Genomic DNA, 14731 nt, shown 5'->3' on the forward strand with positions numbered 1-14731 from the left:
ATCTGGAACCCTGGTGCACGGAGGCTCCCGGAAAGAGCGGCGCAGATCTTCTCGGTTGTTGCCGCCAAGGAGAGGACTTAGGCAGTGCCCCACGAGAACACTTGAGCCTTGGAGCCTCAGGTAGGACCAACTTTTCCCCTGCAAGTGACCTGCCTGGTGAACTCAAGACACAGGCCCACAGGAACAGCTGAAGACCTGTAGAGAGGAAAAACTAAACGCCCGAAAGCAGAACACTCTGTCCCCATAACTGGCTGAAAGAAAACAGGAAAACAGGTCTACAGCACTCCTGACACACAGGCTTATAGGACAGTCTAGCCACTGTCAGAAATAGCAGAACAAAGTAACACTAGAGATAATCTGATGGCGAGAGGCAAGGGCAGGAACCCAAGCAACAGAAACCAAGACTACATGGCATCATCGGAGCCCAATTCTCCCACCAAAATAAACATGGAATATCCAAACACACCAGAAAAGCAAGATCTAGTTTCAAAATCATATTTGATCATGATGCTGGAGGACTTCAGGAAAGACCTGAACACACTTAGGGAAGCACAGGAAAACATTAATAAACAAGTAAAAGCCTACAGAGAGGAATCGCAAAAATCCCTGAAAGAATTCCAGGAAAACACAATCAAACAGTTGAAGGAATTAAAAATGGAAATAGAAGCAATCAAGAACACATGGAAGCAACCCTGGATATAGAAAATCAAAAGAAAAGACAAGGAGCTGTAGATACAAGCTTCACCAACAGAATACAAGAGATGGAAGAGAGAATCTCGGGAGCAGAAGATTCCATAGAAATCATTGACTCAACTGTCAAAGATAATGTAAAGCAGAAAAAGCTACTGGTCCAAAACATACAGGAAATCCAGGACTCAATGAGAAGATCAAACCTAAGGATAATAGGTATAGAAGAGAGTGAAGACTCCCAGCTCAAAGGACCAGTAAAGATCTTCAACAAAATCATAGAAGAAAACTTCCCTAACCTAAAAAAAGAGATACCCATAGACATACAAGAAGCCTACAGAACTCCAAATAGATTGGACCAGAAAAGAAACACCTCCCGTCACATAATAGTCAAAACACCAAACGCACAAAATAAAGAAAGAATATTAAAAGCAGTAAGGGAAAAAGGTCAAGTAACATATAAAGGCAGACCTATCAGAATTACACCAGACTTTTCGCCAGAAACTATGAAGGCCAGAAGATCCTGGACAGATGTCATACAGACCCTAAGAGAACACAAATGCCAGCCCAGGATACTGTATCCTGCAAAACTCTCAATTAACATAGATGGAGAAATTAAGATATTCCATGACAAAACCAAATTTACACAATATCTTTCTACAAATGCAGCACTACAAAGGATAATAAAGGGTAAAGCCCAACAAAAGGAGGCAAGCTATACCCTAGAAGAAGCAAGAAGCTAATGGTCTTGGCAACAAAACAAAGAGAAGAAAAGCACACAAACATAACCTCACATCCAAATATGAATATAACAGGAAGCAATAATCACTATTCCTTAATATCTCTCAACATCAATGGCCTCAACTCCCCAATAAAAAGACATAGATTAACAAACTGGATACACAATGAGGACCCTGCATTCTGCTGCCTACAGGAAACACACCTCAGAGACAAAGACAGACACTATCTCAGAGTGAAAGGCTGGAAAACAACCTTCCAAGCAAATGGTCAGAGGAAGCAAGCTGGAGTAGCCATTCTAATATCAAATAAAATCAATTTTCAATTAAAAGTCATCAAAAAAGATAAGGAAGGACACTTCGTATTCATCAAAGGAAAAACCCACCAAGATGAACTCTCAATCCTAAATATCTATGCTCCAAATACAAGGGCACCTACATACGTAAAAGAAACCTTACTAAAGCTCAAAACACACATTATACCTCACACAATAATAGTGGGAGATTTCAACACCCCACTCTCATCAATGGACAGATCATGGAAACAGAAATTAAACAGAGACGTAGGCAGACTAAGAGAAGTCATGAGCCAAATGGACTTAACAGATATTTATAGAACATTCTATCCTAAAGCAAAAGGATATACCATCTTCTCAGCTCCTCATGGTACTTTTCCAAAATTGACCATATAGTCGGTCAAAAAACGGGCCTCAACAGGTACAGAAAGATAGAAATAGTCCCATGCGTGCTATCAGACCACCACGGCCTAAAACTGGTCTTCAATAACAATAAGGGAAGAATGCCCACATATATGTGGAAATTGAACAATGCTCTACTCAATGATAACCTAGTCAAGGAAGAAATAAAGAAAGAAATTAAAAACTTTTTAGAATTTAATGAAAATGAAGGTACAACATACATAAACTTATGGGACACAATGAAAGCTGTGCTAAGAGGAAAACTCATAGAGCTGTGTGCCTGCAGAAAGAAACAGGAAAGACCATATGTCAGCAGCTTGACAGCACACCTAAAAGCTCTAGAGCAAAAAGAAGCAAATACACCCAGGAGGAGTAGAAGGCAGGAAATAATCAAACTCAGAGCTGAAATCAACCAAGTAGAAACAAAAAGGACCATAGAAAGAATCAACAGAACCAAAAGTTGGTTCATTGAGAAAATCAACAAGATAGATAAACCCTTAGCCAGACTAACGAGAGGACCCAGAGAGTGTGTCCAAATTAACAAAATCAGAAATGAAAAGGGAGATTCAGAGGAAAATCAAAAAATCATCAGATCTTACTATAAAAGCCTATATTCAACAAAACTTGAAGATCTACAGGAAGTGGCCAATTTCCTAGACAAATATCAGGTACCGAAGTTAAATCAGGAACAGATAAACCAGTTAAACAACCCCATAACTCCTAAGGAAATAGAAGCAGCCATTAAAGGTCTCCCAACCAAAAAGAGCCCAGGTCCAGACGCGTTTAGTGCAGAATTCTATCAAACCTTCATAGAAGACCTCATACCAATATTATCCAAACTATTCCACAAAATTGAAACAGATGGATCACTCCCGAATTCCTTCTATGAAGCCACAATTACTCTTATACCTAAACCACACAAAGACCCAACAAAGAAGAGAACTTCAGACCAATTTCCCTTATGAATATCGACGCAAAAATACTCAATAAAATTCTGGCAAACCGAATCCAAGTGCACATCAAAACAATCATCCACTATGATCAAGTAGGCTTCATCCCAGGCATGCAGGGATGGTTTAATATATGGAAAACCATCAACGTGATCCATTATATAAACAAACTGAAAGAACAAAACCACATGATCATTTCATTAGATGCTGAGAAAGCATTTGACAAAATTCAACACCCCTTCATGATAAAAGTCCTGGAAAGAATAGGAATTCAAGGCCCATATCTAAACATAGTAAAAGCCATATATGGGGCTGGGGATTTAGCTCAGTGGTAGAGCGTTTGCCTAGGAAGCACAAGGCCCTGGGTTCAGTCCCCAGCTCCGAAAAAAAGAACAAAAAAAAATCCATATATAGCAAACCAGTTGCTAACATTAAACTAAATGGAGAGAAACTTGAAGCAATCCCACTAAAATCAGGGACTAGACAAGGCTGCCCACTCTCTCCCTACTTATTCAGTATAGTTCTTGAAGTTCTAGCCAGAGCAATCAGACAACAAAAGGAGGTCAAGGGGATACAGATCGGAAAAGAAGAAGTCAAAATATCACTATTTGCAGATGATATGATAGTTTATTTAAGTGATCCCAAAAGTTCCACCAGAGAACTACTAAAGCTGATAAACAACTTCAGGAAAGTGGCTGGGTATAAAATTAACTCAAATAAACCAGTAGCCTTCCTCTACACAAAAGAGAAACAAGCCGAGAAAGAAATTAGGGAAACGACACCCTCCATAATAGACCCAAATAATATAAAGTACCTCGGTGTGCCTTTAACTAAGCAAGTAAAATATCTGTACAATAAGAACTTCGAGACACTGAAGAAAGAAATTGAAGAAGACCTCAGAAGATGGAAAGATCTCCCATGCTCATGGATTGGCAGGATTAATATAGTAAAAATGGCCATTTTACCAAAAGCGATCTACAGATTCAATGCAATCCCCATCAAAATACCAATCCAATTCTTCAAAGAGTTAGACAGAACAATTTGCAAATTCATCTGGAATAACAAAAAACCCAGGATAGCTAAAACTATCCTCAACAATAAAAGGACTTCAGGGGGAATCACTATCCCTGAACTCAAGCAGTATTACAGAGCAATAGTGATAAAAACTGCATGGTATTGGTACAGAGACAGACAGATAGACCAATGGAACAGAATTGAAGACCCAGAAATGGACCTACATACCTATGGTCACTTGATTTTTGACAAAGGAGCCAAAACCATCCAATGGAAAAAAGATAGCATTTTCAGCAAATGGTGCTGGTTCAACTGGAGGTCAACATGTAGAGGAATGCAGATTGATCCATGCTTATCACCCTGTACAAAGCTTAAGTCCAAGTGGATCAAGGACCTCCACATCAAACCTGATACATTCAAACTAATAGAAGAAAAACTAGGGAAGCATCTGGAACACATGGGCACTGGAAAAAATTTCCTGAACAAAACACCAATGGCTTATGCTCTGAGATCAAGAATCGACAAATGGGATCTCATAAAACTGCAATGCTTCTGTAAGGCAAAGGACACTGTGGTTAGGACAAAACGGCAACCAACAGACTGGGAAAAGATCTTTACCAATCCTACAACAGATAGAGGCCTTATATCCAAAATATACAAAGAACTCAAGAAGTTAGACCGCAGGGAGACAAATAACCCTATTAAAAAATGGGGTTCAGAACTAAACAAAGAATTCACAGCTGAGGAATGCTGAATGGCTGAGAAACACCTAAAGAAATGTTCAACATCTTTAGTCATGAGGGAAATGCAAATCAAAACAACCCTGAGATTTCACCTCACACCAGTGAGAATGGCTAAGATCAAAAACTCAGGTGACAGCAGATGCTGGCGAGGTTGCAGAGAAAGAGGAACACTCCTCCATTGTTGGTGGGATTGCAGACTGGTACAAGCATTCTGGAAATCAGTCTGGAGGTTCCTCAGAAAATTGGACATTGAACTGCCTGAGGATCCAGCTATACCTCTCTTGGGCATATACCCAAAAGATGCCCCAACATATAAAAAAGACACGTGCTCCACTATGTTCATCGCAGCCTATTTATAATAGCCAGAAGCTGGAAAGAACCCAGATGCCCTTCAACAGAGGAATGGATACAGAAAATGTGGTACATCTACACAATGGAATATTACTCAGCTATCAAAAACAACGAGTTTATGAAATTCGTAGGCAAATGGTTGGAACTGGAAAATATCATCCTGAGTGAGCTAACCCAATCACAGAAAGACATACATGGTATGCACTCATTGATAAGTGGCTATTAGCCCAAATGCTTGAATTACCCTAGATCCCTAGAACAAACGAAACTCAAGACGGATGATCAAAATGTGAATGCTTCACTCCTTCTCTAAAAGGGGAACAAGAATACTCTTGGCAGGGAAGAGAGAGGCAAAGATTAAAACAGAGACTGAAGGAACAACCATTCAGAGCCTGCCCCACATGTGGCCCATACATATACAGCCAACCAATTAGACAAGATGGATGAAGCAAAGGAGTGCAGACCGACAGGAGCCGGATGTAGATCGCTCCTGAGAGACACAGCCAGAATACAGCAAATACAGAGGCGAATGCCAGCAGCAAACTACTGAACTGAGAATAGGACCCCCGTTGAAGGAATCAGAGAAAGAACTGGAAGAGCTTGAAGGGGCTCGAGACCCCATATGTACAACAATGCCAAGCAACCAGAGCTTCCAGGGACTAAGCCACTACCTAAAGACTATACATGGACTGACCCTGGACTCTGACCTCATAGGTAGCAATGAATATCCTAGTAAGAGCACCAGTGGAAGGGGAAGCCCTGGGTCCTGCTAAGACTGAACCCCCAGTGAACTAGACTGTTGGAGGGAGGGCGGCAATGGGGGGAGGGTTGGGAGGGGAACACCCATAAGGAAGGGGAGGGGGGAGGGGGATGTTTGCCCGGAAACCAAAGAATTATTATTAAGTATTAAATAAATTTAAAAAAAAAGAAATGAAAACTCAAAATCAATCCTCTAAATCTATCTTGAAATGGCAGTTGGAGTAAACAAACTGGCTGTAATGTTCTCACAAGTTCCTAAACCTCATCAATCTTTCATAAATCTTGTAACAATCAAAAAAAAAATGTGGAGAAAGAGGAGCACTCTTCCATTGTTGGTGGGATTGAAAGCTGGTACAACCATTCTGGAAGTCAGTCTTGCAGTTCCTCAGAAAATTGGACATAGTACTACCTGAGGACCCAGCTATACCACTCCTGGGCATATACCCAAAAGATGCTCCAACTTATAATAAGGACACTTGTGCCACTATATTCATAGCAGCCTTATTTATAATAGCCAGAAGCTAGAAACAACCCAGATGTCCGTCAGCAAAGTAATGGATACAGAAAACGTGGTATATTTACACAATGGAGTACTACTCAGCTATTAAAAACAATGACTACATGAAATTCTTAGGCAAATGGATGGAACTAAAAAATATCATCCTGAGTGAGGTAACCCAGTCACAAAAGAACACACATGGTATGCACTCACTGATAAGTGAATATTAGCCCAAAAGCTTGGAATACCCATGAAACAATTCACAGGCCATATGAAGCTAAAAAAAAAAAAAAAAAAAAAGACCAAAATGTTTATGCTTCAGTCCTTTTTAAAGGCGGGACAAAATACTCATGGGATGAAAGACAGGGACAAAGAGTGGAGCAAGGACTGAAGGAAAGGTCATCCAGAGTCTGCCCCACATGGGGACCCATCCCATATGTAGCCAGTAAATCCATTCACTATTGTGGATGGCAAGAAATGCTTGCTGACAGGAACCTGATATGGATATCTCCTGACAGGCTCTTCCAGAGCCTGACAAGTACAGATGAGAACAGTCATGGCTAACCACTGGACTGAGGGTGGGGACCCCAATGGAGGAGTTAAGGAAGCACTGAAAGAGCTGAAGGGTTTTGCAACCATATAAGAAGAACAACATCAATGCACCGGACCATCCAGAGCTCCCAGGGAGGAATCCACCAACTAATGAGTTCACATGGAGGGACCCATGGCTCCAGATGCATATGTGGCAGAGGATGGCATTGTCTAGCATCAATAGGAGGAGAAGCCATTGGTCCTGAGAAGGTGAGTTTCCCCAGTGTAGGAGAATATGAGGGCATTGAGGTGGGAGTGGGAACATCCTTATAGAAGCAGGGGTAGGGAATATGGGAGAGGGAAGAAAGGGGATAACATTTGAAATGTAAATACATTAAAATATCCAATAAAAATAAATAAAAAGAATTCTTCAATTTTAAGTAAACAAATTTTACACACCCAGATACACATACACATACACACACATACATGTGTATGTGTGTGTATGTGTATGTGTATATGAATGTGTATGTGTAAATAATTCCATTATTTAGCCTTATAAACTACAGCCTGTGTGTAACAATGTGGAAGGAGGACACTACATTGAATGAAATAAAATAGAGACATGAACAGCACACTGCATGATCTCATTTGTATGCATAATCTAAGACACTTATGCTCATAGAAGCCAGGAGCAGAAGAGTTGTTACCCAGAGTTTCAGAGAATAGTAAAGGTGGGAAAAGTCAAAGAATATAAACTCTACATTAAACATCTATTAATCTAATACATGATACAAGAGGCATGGTTACTATTGTACTGTATGCTTCAAATTTGTTAACAGAGTATAAATTCTATCAGTTCTTACCACCTATAAATGCACACAAACACACACAATGTGAGGCGATATATATGTTAAGTAGCTTTACTGCAATAATTATTTCACAGTATGCATGTATCAAATCATGACTTTACATTGTAAATAGATATTTTCAACTGTATCACAGTTAAGCTCAAACAATTTTGAAGGAAAAATCTGCTAGTTTGTTGAAGTCTTCACTCCATAATTGTTTCTAATCCCAGGATAATTGGGCATAGCTCTGTATATATTGACATCCTGAGTCTGACTGTAAAATTCTCATGGAATTTTTAATACTCTTGCAGAACATATACTTAGTTATGATAATATTTATTATCACTACCCATGAAAATAGCATTAACCTCTCACTTTCTAAAATAGTTGGAGTGACATGGGTAAATCAGATTGGTTCAGGACCTCATTACTTTTTTGTGATACATGTTTCACAGTAAACCACACACAATATCATGCTTACAAAGGAAAAACGTATCTGTGTGCATGAACTCATTCGTACTCATAATATATGTGAACTACTTCTGAATAAACTCTGGAGGAAAGCATAGAAAACACCATAAAGTGAAAGGTATAAGTAGAGTCCGGACCCTGAGAATTTGGGTTCTTTTTTAAATTAATGATTAATATGGGTGAGCGAAATGTTCATTTAAAACCCATCTTTTTACGTATTTAGTCAAGCAGGTATCTTAAGTTAGTTTCTATTTTTAATCATAAAGTATATGTTTTGAATAATACAAATGATTCAGAATCTCAAAATATCCACACAGAATTCTTGCAACCTTTATTTCACACTTAGGCTTCATTTTTTATAAATCAATTTTGTCAGAAGATGAATAGTCAGTTTTGTTTTACAGTTGATATTTTAGCATATTTAGCCTTGACAATAGATATGGTAATTGTACCATTTCATGGGTCATTTGTCATTATTTAAACGACTTTTACTCTCATTCACACCATAGCCAAATCTATTTTTATGACAGCAGTTTTATGTTTATGTAATTGTTTATAATACAAATCCTTTATTTATGTCATAAAATTCAGAAACGTATTATCTAAACTGGCCAAAATATGTCTGTTTAATAAACCCATACCATTTCATTAGTTTTTAAAAGAATAGTTTAGATTCTAAGGTGCACTTTTAGTAGTTATAAGATTCTTAAAATGAAGTTCAACTCTGACTCAAAATATTGAGAGTATTTGATGTCAGTAGATGCACGGGAATCTCCATTGAGCTGGAAACCATGCAATTATCTTGATTTTGTACTTTTTAATCCATACTTTACTCATATACACATAAAACTGTATTTTCTCAAAACTTTGTTAGGAATGTTCTAATGATACTATTTGAAAAATAAAGCTTTCTGGGCAATTTAACTAATATAGCTGTGAAGATCAACCACCTGTTTTCTGAATATTGGTGTTTCTTTGTCAGAAACTCTCATGTTTGTTATCAGAAACACCGATATAGAAACATTTTATGTAACATTCTATTTATACCTACAAAATTTAGTTTATCTTCTGACAGAAGAGAAACATTATCTGGTATTTTGCACAAATTAGACATTTATGTTTTATTCAAAAGGGATATATTTGTCATGTTTGAGAGCTTGAGCATTGTCTTACGTTGTGTTAGAATTCTGTCTCAAGGCTATTCTAGAAGAGAGCTCACTGATGTTTCAAATTATCTCTTTCTTGTTTATATGTTCTATTTCTTTCTATTTACTTGGAGCCTAGCCAAGACTTCTCTATTGAAAGTTATAAAAAATGGTATTCTTTTCTTTCAAAATACAATTATGTATTTCAGTGCAGGTGCAAGAATTTGGTTTTGTTCATGGATAATATTAAACACCTATTGAGAGAGATTCATTTACAGTTTCACTGATAGTAAAAATTAGAATCTAACCATATAGGCTCATTCTAGATGCCATTGCTCCCTTCTCTTTTCAATGTAATGACCATTCATTTTTAATTCAGATGTCAAGTTGGTTCTGTACATTTGAAAGCTGTCTTGGAAGACCTCTTTATTTGCTTTTGCCCCTATTAAGGTGGCAGGTTTATGATATTCTTGTCTGACATAATATATACAACATTACTTCCTAGACCTGTCACTTACCATTGTCTGGAAAATTGTGCTTCAGAACATGACTGGTGTATTAATTTTAGAATGAAACATGTGACACATTATAAGTAATTATTTAGTGTTTACATTTCACGCTATGGGAGAAAAGTCAGTTGTAAAGTAGCAAACTTTTTAAAAATAGAATATAGTTGTCTCTAACATACATACTTACATTTTTGGTTTTTTAAACATACTGGAATGATGGTAAAGAAGAATATAAGGACTCAAGTGATCAAATATAGAAAATTTGAAAGGGGATGTGTTCTAGGGAAGAGAGAGAAAGGTAAATAGAAGGCAAGAAAAGAGATGAGTAAAATAGCAATGGGTACATGAATATTCATATACAAGTTAAATGAATTGCTCTCATCTAGACTGATGGTGAGCCTTTCAAAAACCAAAGACTACAAAACAAAAACTTCATGCCAGACCTAAAAAAGCAATCTTTTGAGGTGTTAGCCAGAGCTATCTGAGGAACTCCCAAAACAACACTCAGACTGTTGCTCTTGCCCTGGGTTAGCCTCAGTAAATAGAAGCTAAGCCTCTGTTGCTGAACACACAATGCTCTTCAGACAGAGCTGAGAGATCTCAGGGCAGCTGGAACCAGCATCAATGCATGAATGGATTAGAAGTATGGTTGAGACTGCTGGTCTTCCTACAGGGTCACCTTCCTCTTCAGCTCCTTCCAACTTTTCTCTAATTAAGCCACAGGTGTCCCCAGCTTCTGTCCATTGGTTAGGAGTAAGTATCTGCATCTGACTCAGCTGCTTGGTGAGTCTTTCAGAGGGCCATAATGATATAGCCCTGTTTGTAAGCAAACTGTAATATCAGTAATAGTGTCAGGCCTTGGGGCCTCACCTGGAGCTAGATCTCAATTTGAGCCTGTTTTTGGGCAACCCTATAGGAAGACCTATAGAAGACCAGTAGTCTTAACTAACCTGGACCCCCAAAATCTCTCACACACTGAACCACCAATCTGTCAGCCTTCAGTAGCTGATATGAAGACCCTAACACATATACAGCAGAGGACTGCTGAGTCTAGTCTCAGTCAGAGAAGATGTCCCTCATCCTCATGACACTGGTGGCCCCAGGGAGCAGTGAGGTCTGGTGGGAAAGGGGGACAACCTCTTGGAGAAGGTGGGGGAGGTATGGGATGTGGAACAGTTAGAGGGTATACCAAGAGAGGGAGCAAAGTCACGTCAAAAGAAATTGCAAAGCAAACAATATTAACTCTAAAATACAACCTATGCCTTCTGGAATATGTAAAAAAAAATGTGGTAAAGCCCAGTGTTGGATTGGTAGATGAAAGACAGACAAATAGAGTAACCCCTTCTCAAATAACTCCCAGGAGGCTTCTCCCAGGCCACATTATCAAACAGGAAAATTCTATTCCACAAAAAAAAAAAATTAAAACTAATGCTCTGATAAAAGACATTATAATAAGACCAGATAGCAAGATCAAAACAAATTCTCTATGTAGATCAAAAGCTGGAAAGTAGCCAAAAGTTGAATATTTTGGCAAACTTCTAGATGATCAAAGGTCAGAACTGTAGGAACTTATAAATCATATTGAAGTGGAAGGAAGGAAGGATCAACACTGACGCAGATGTCAGCATTATTTCTCCAAACTCCTGGCCTCCAGATTGGCCACTTCAAGGGGTAAATATCTAATTTCAAAGAGTTGGGACTTTATCCCAGACAAAAAAACAATAGACTGTTGTCTTTATGCAAGTGAATGCAGGCACAAGATAAGGCAAGACCTGTGATTGGGCAGTGACAAAGTACGGCTGGCACAGAGCATTGAAGGGAGGAGCGAGAGAGGAGAAAGAAGAGCCGAGATGGAGATTGAGAACAACCCAGATCCATGTGGCCTTAAATGACTACAGGAAGTTATGAATATTTATTTCATAAGGGAATGATATTTATAGGACACAATTTGTCTTACCTGGGTGGGCAGTTTATATAATTATTAATTGGTTGTGAGTTTATCATGCAGACGTTTTGTGGAGTTTGAACTTACTGATATAAATCTATTGCTAGATTACAAGCTTATTGAGTTTTGGTTTTAGTGGGTTACTGAGAGTTGTAACTATAACCACAGGGAGCGAATGCTGGGAATGTGGGCAGAGTCCAAAGCAAGAGAGTTGCAAGAGGGCAGCTGCTGCACGGCCAGCAGCAGCATGGGGTGGAGCTTGTGAATTGGGCTGAGATGCTTTGCTGGTTAGGATGATAATACCCCACAGATGCTATGTGCCCCTTCTGAGCCGCCACTAGTGCAGGATGGTAGATTCTTCTTTATTTTACCGCTACATGAAATGGCTTAATAAACAGGACCTGAAAGTCAAATAGGAAAATGGCCATATATGCCAGATATAGCCATAAACTTATGTGGAAGAGTTTTGTTACTACTGTGGAAAGCGCAGATTAATAGTCATACCCAGTAAGATTAATGGGACAAAGAACCTGTCACCCAGTCAGTTACAGGCCCTTGCAGAAAACTCAATATTGTAATTCTGCTAATGAAACAATATTAAACTGACTTCCAATCACATATATATGTATATGTATATATATATATATGTGTGTGTGTGTGTGTGTGTGTGTGTGTGTGCGTATGTATATGTGTACATATATTGTATATATGTATGTATATCTATACATGCATGTATGTATGTGTATATATACATGTGTGTATGTGTATTTTTATACAAGTATTTACATGCATATATATGTTTATGTATGTATTTGTATAAGTGTGTCTATAATCTGTATATATATGTATACACACATACACATACAGTTACAAATATATGTGTGTGTGTGTTTCTGTGTGTGTGTGTGTGTAAGTGTGCATCTCTCAAACTTCATCAGAGATGAGTCCCTTGCAGTAGATGGAAGTTACCTGCAAATGAGCTATGGGCAAATAATATGAAATTACAGAATGCTTGGTTCAAAATGGGACATGTGTATCACAGCCCTTCCTCTAAATGCTCAGATATTTCTTTGGAAAAGAGGAACAGGCACAAAGAATGCAAGAGGCCAAGACAAAAGAAAACACAAGTTGAATTGTTGTCAAAGGAGGTGGCTATGGAATGACTTACTAACAGGTCAGTATGGGCTAAACTCTTTGTCTTACTTGGTGTACTGTTGTGTAGAGAAACCATGACCAAAACAACTTGTAAAAAATGATTTTTTATTTGATATTTTGCTTATTTACATTTCAAATTCTATCCCCTTTCACAGTTCCCTCACCAGAGACTCCCTATCCCATCCCCTTCCCCCTGCTTCTATGAGGGTACTTCCCCAACCATCCACCCACTACAACCTCCTTGCTCTGGCATTTCCCTATACTGAGGCATTAAGCCTTTACCGGACCAAGGGCCACTCCTCTTATTGATATCAAACAAGGCAATCCTCTGCTACATACGCAATTGGAGCCAAGGGTCCCTCCATGTGTACTCCTTGGTTGGTGGTTTAGTCCCTGGGAGCTCTGGGGTGTCTGGTTGGTTGATATTGTTGTTCTTCCTATGGGGTTGCAAACCCCTTCAGCTCTTTCAGTCCTTTCTCTAACTCCTCCATTGGGAACCCCAATGGTAGGCTGAAAGCATTCACCTCTATACTTGTCAGACTCTAGCAGACCCTCTCAGGAGACACCCATACTGGGTCCTGTCAGCAAGCACTTCTTGGCATCTACAATATTGTGTGGGTTTGGTGGCTGGATCCCCAGGCTCTGGATGGCCTTTCACTTAGTCTGTGATCCACAGTTTGTCTCCTGTCAGTATTTTGTTTTCCCTTATGGGAAGGACTGAGCATGCACACTTTGGTCATTCTTCTTTTTGACTTTCATGTGGTTTGTGAATTGTATCTTGGGTATTCGGAGCTTTTGGGCTAATATCCAATTATCAGTGAATAGATACCATGTCTGTTCCTTTCTGACTGGGTTATCTCACTCAGGATGACATTTTTTATTGGTTATTTTTTATTTTTATTTCAAATGTTATCCCCTTTCCCAGTTTCCCGTCCATAAACCCCCTATCCCATCCTGCCCCATCTTCTATGAGTGTGTTCCCCCATCCAACAACTCACCCCTTCCTGCTGTCCAGTCTCCCTGCCCTGATATTCCCCTACACTGGGTTTGGGGAGGTCCAGCCTTGGCAAGACCAAGGGCTTCTCCTCCCATTAGTGCCCAACAAGGCTACCCTCTGCTACATGTGCAACTGGAGCTCTGGGTCTGTCCACATGTACACTTTGGGTAGCAGTTTAGTTCCTGGGAGCTCTGGTTGGTTGGTATTGTTGATTTTATGGGGTTGCAAGATCCTTCAGCTCCTTCAGTCCTTTCTCTAACTCCTCCAATGGGGACCCTGTTCTCAGTTTCAGTGGTAGGCTGCTAGCATTTGCCTCTGTATTTGACATGCTCTGGTAAAGCCTCTCAGGAGGCAGCTATATCAGGCTCCTGTCAGCATGCACTTCTTGGCATCAAGAATATTGCCTGGGTTTGGTGGCTGTATACATATGGGCTGAATCTCCAGGGGCATCAGGGGGCAGGTTCAGAATGGCCATTTCTTCAGTCTCTGCTCCAAACTTTGTCTCCATATTGCCTCCTATGAATGTTTTTATTTCCCCTTTTAAGAAGGACTGAAGCATCTGCACTTTGGGGATCCTTATTCTTGAATTTCATATGGTCTGTGGATTGTATCTTGAGCTTTTGGGCTAATATCCAATTATCTGTGAGTGCATATCATGTGTGTTTTTCTGTGATTGGGTTACTTCACTC

This window comes from Rattus norvegicus, chromosome 9 (assembly GCF_021556685.1).
Source record: "Rattus norvegicus strain SHRSP/BbbUtx chromosome 9, alternate assembly SHRSP_T2T, whole genome shotgun sequence".
NCBI lineage: Eukaryota > Metazoa > Chordata > Mammalia > Rodentia > Muridae > Rattus > Rattus norvegicus.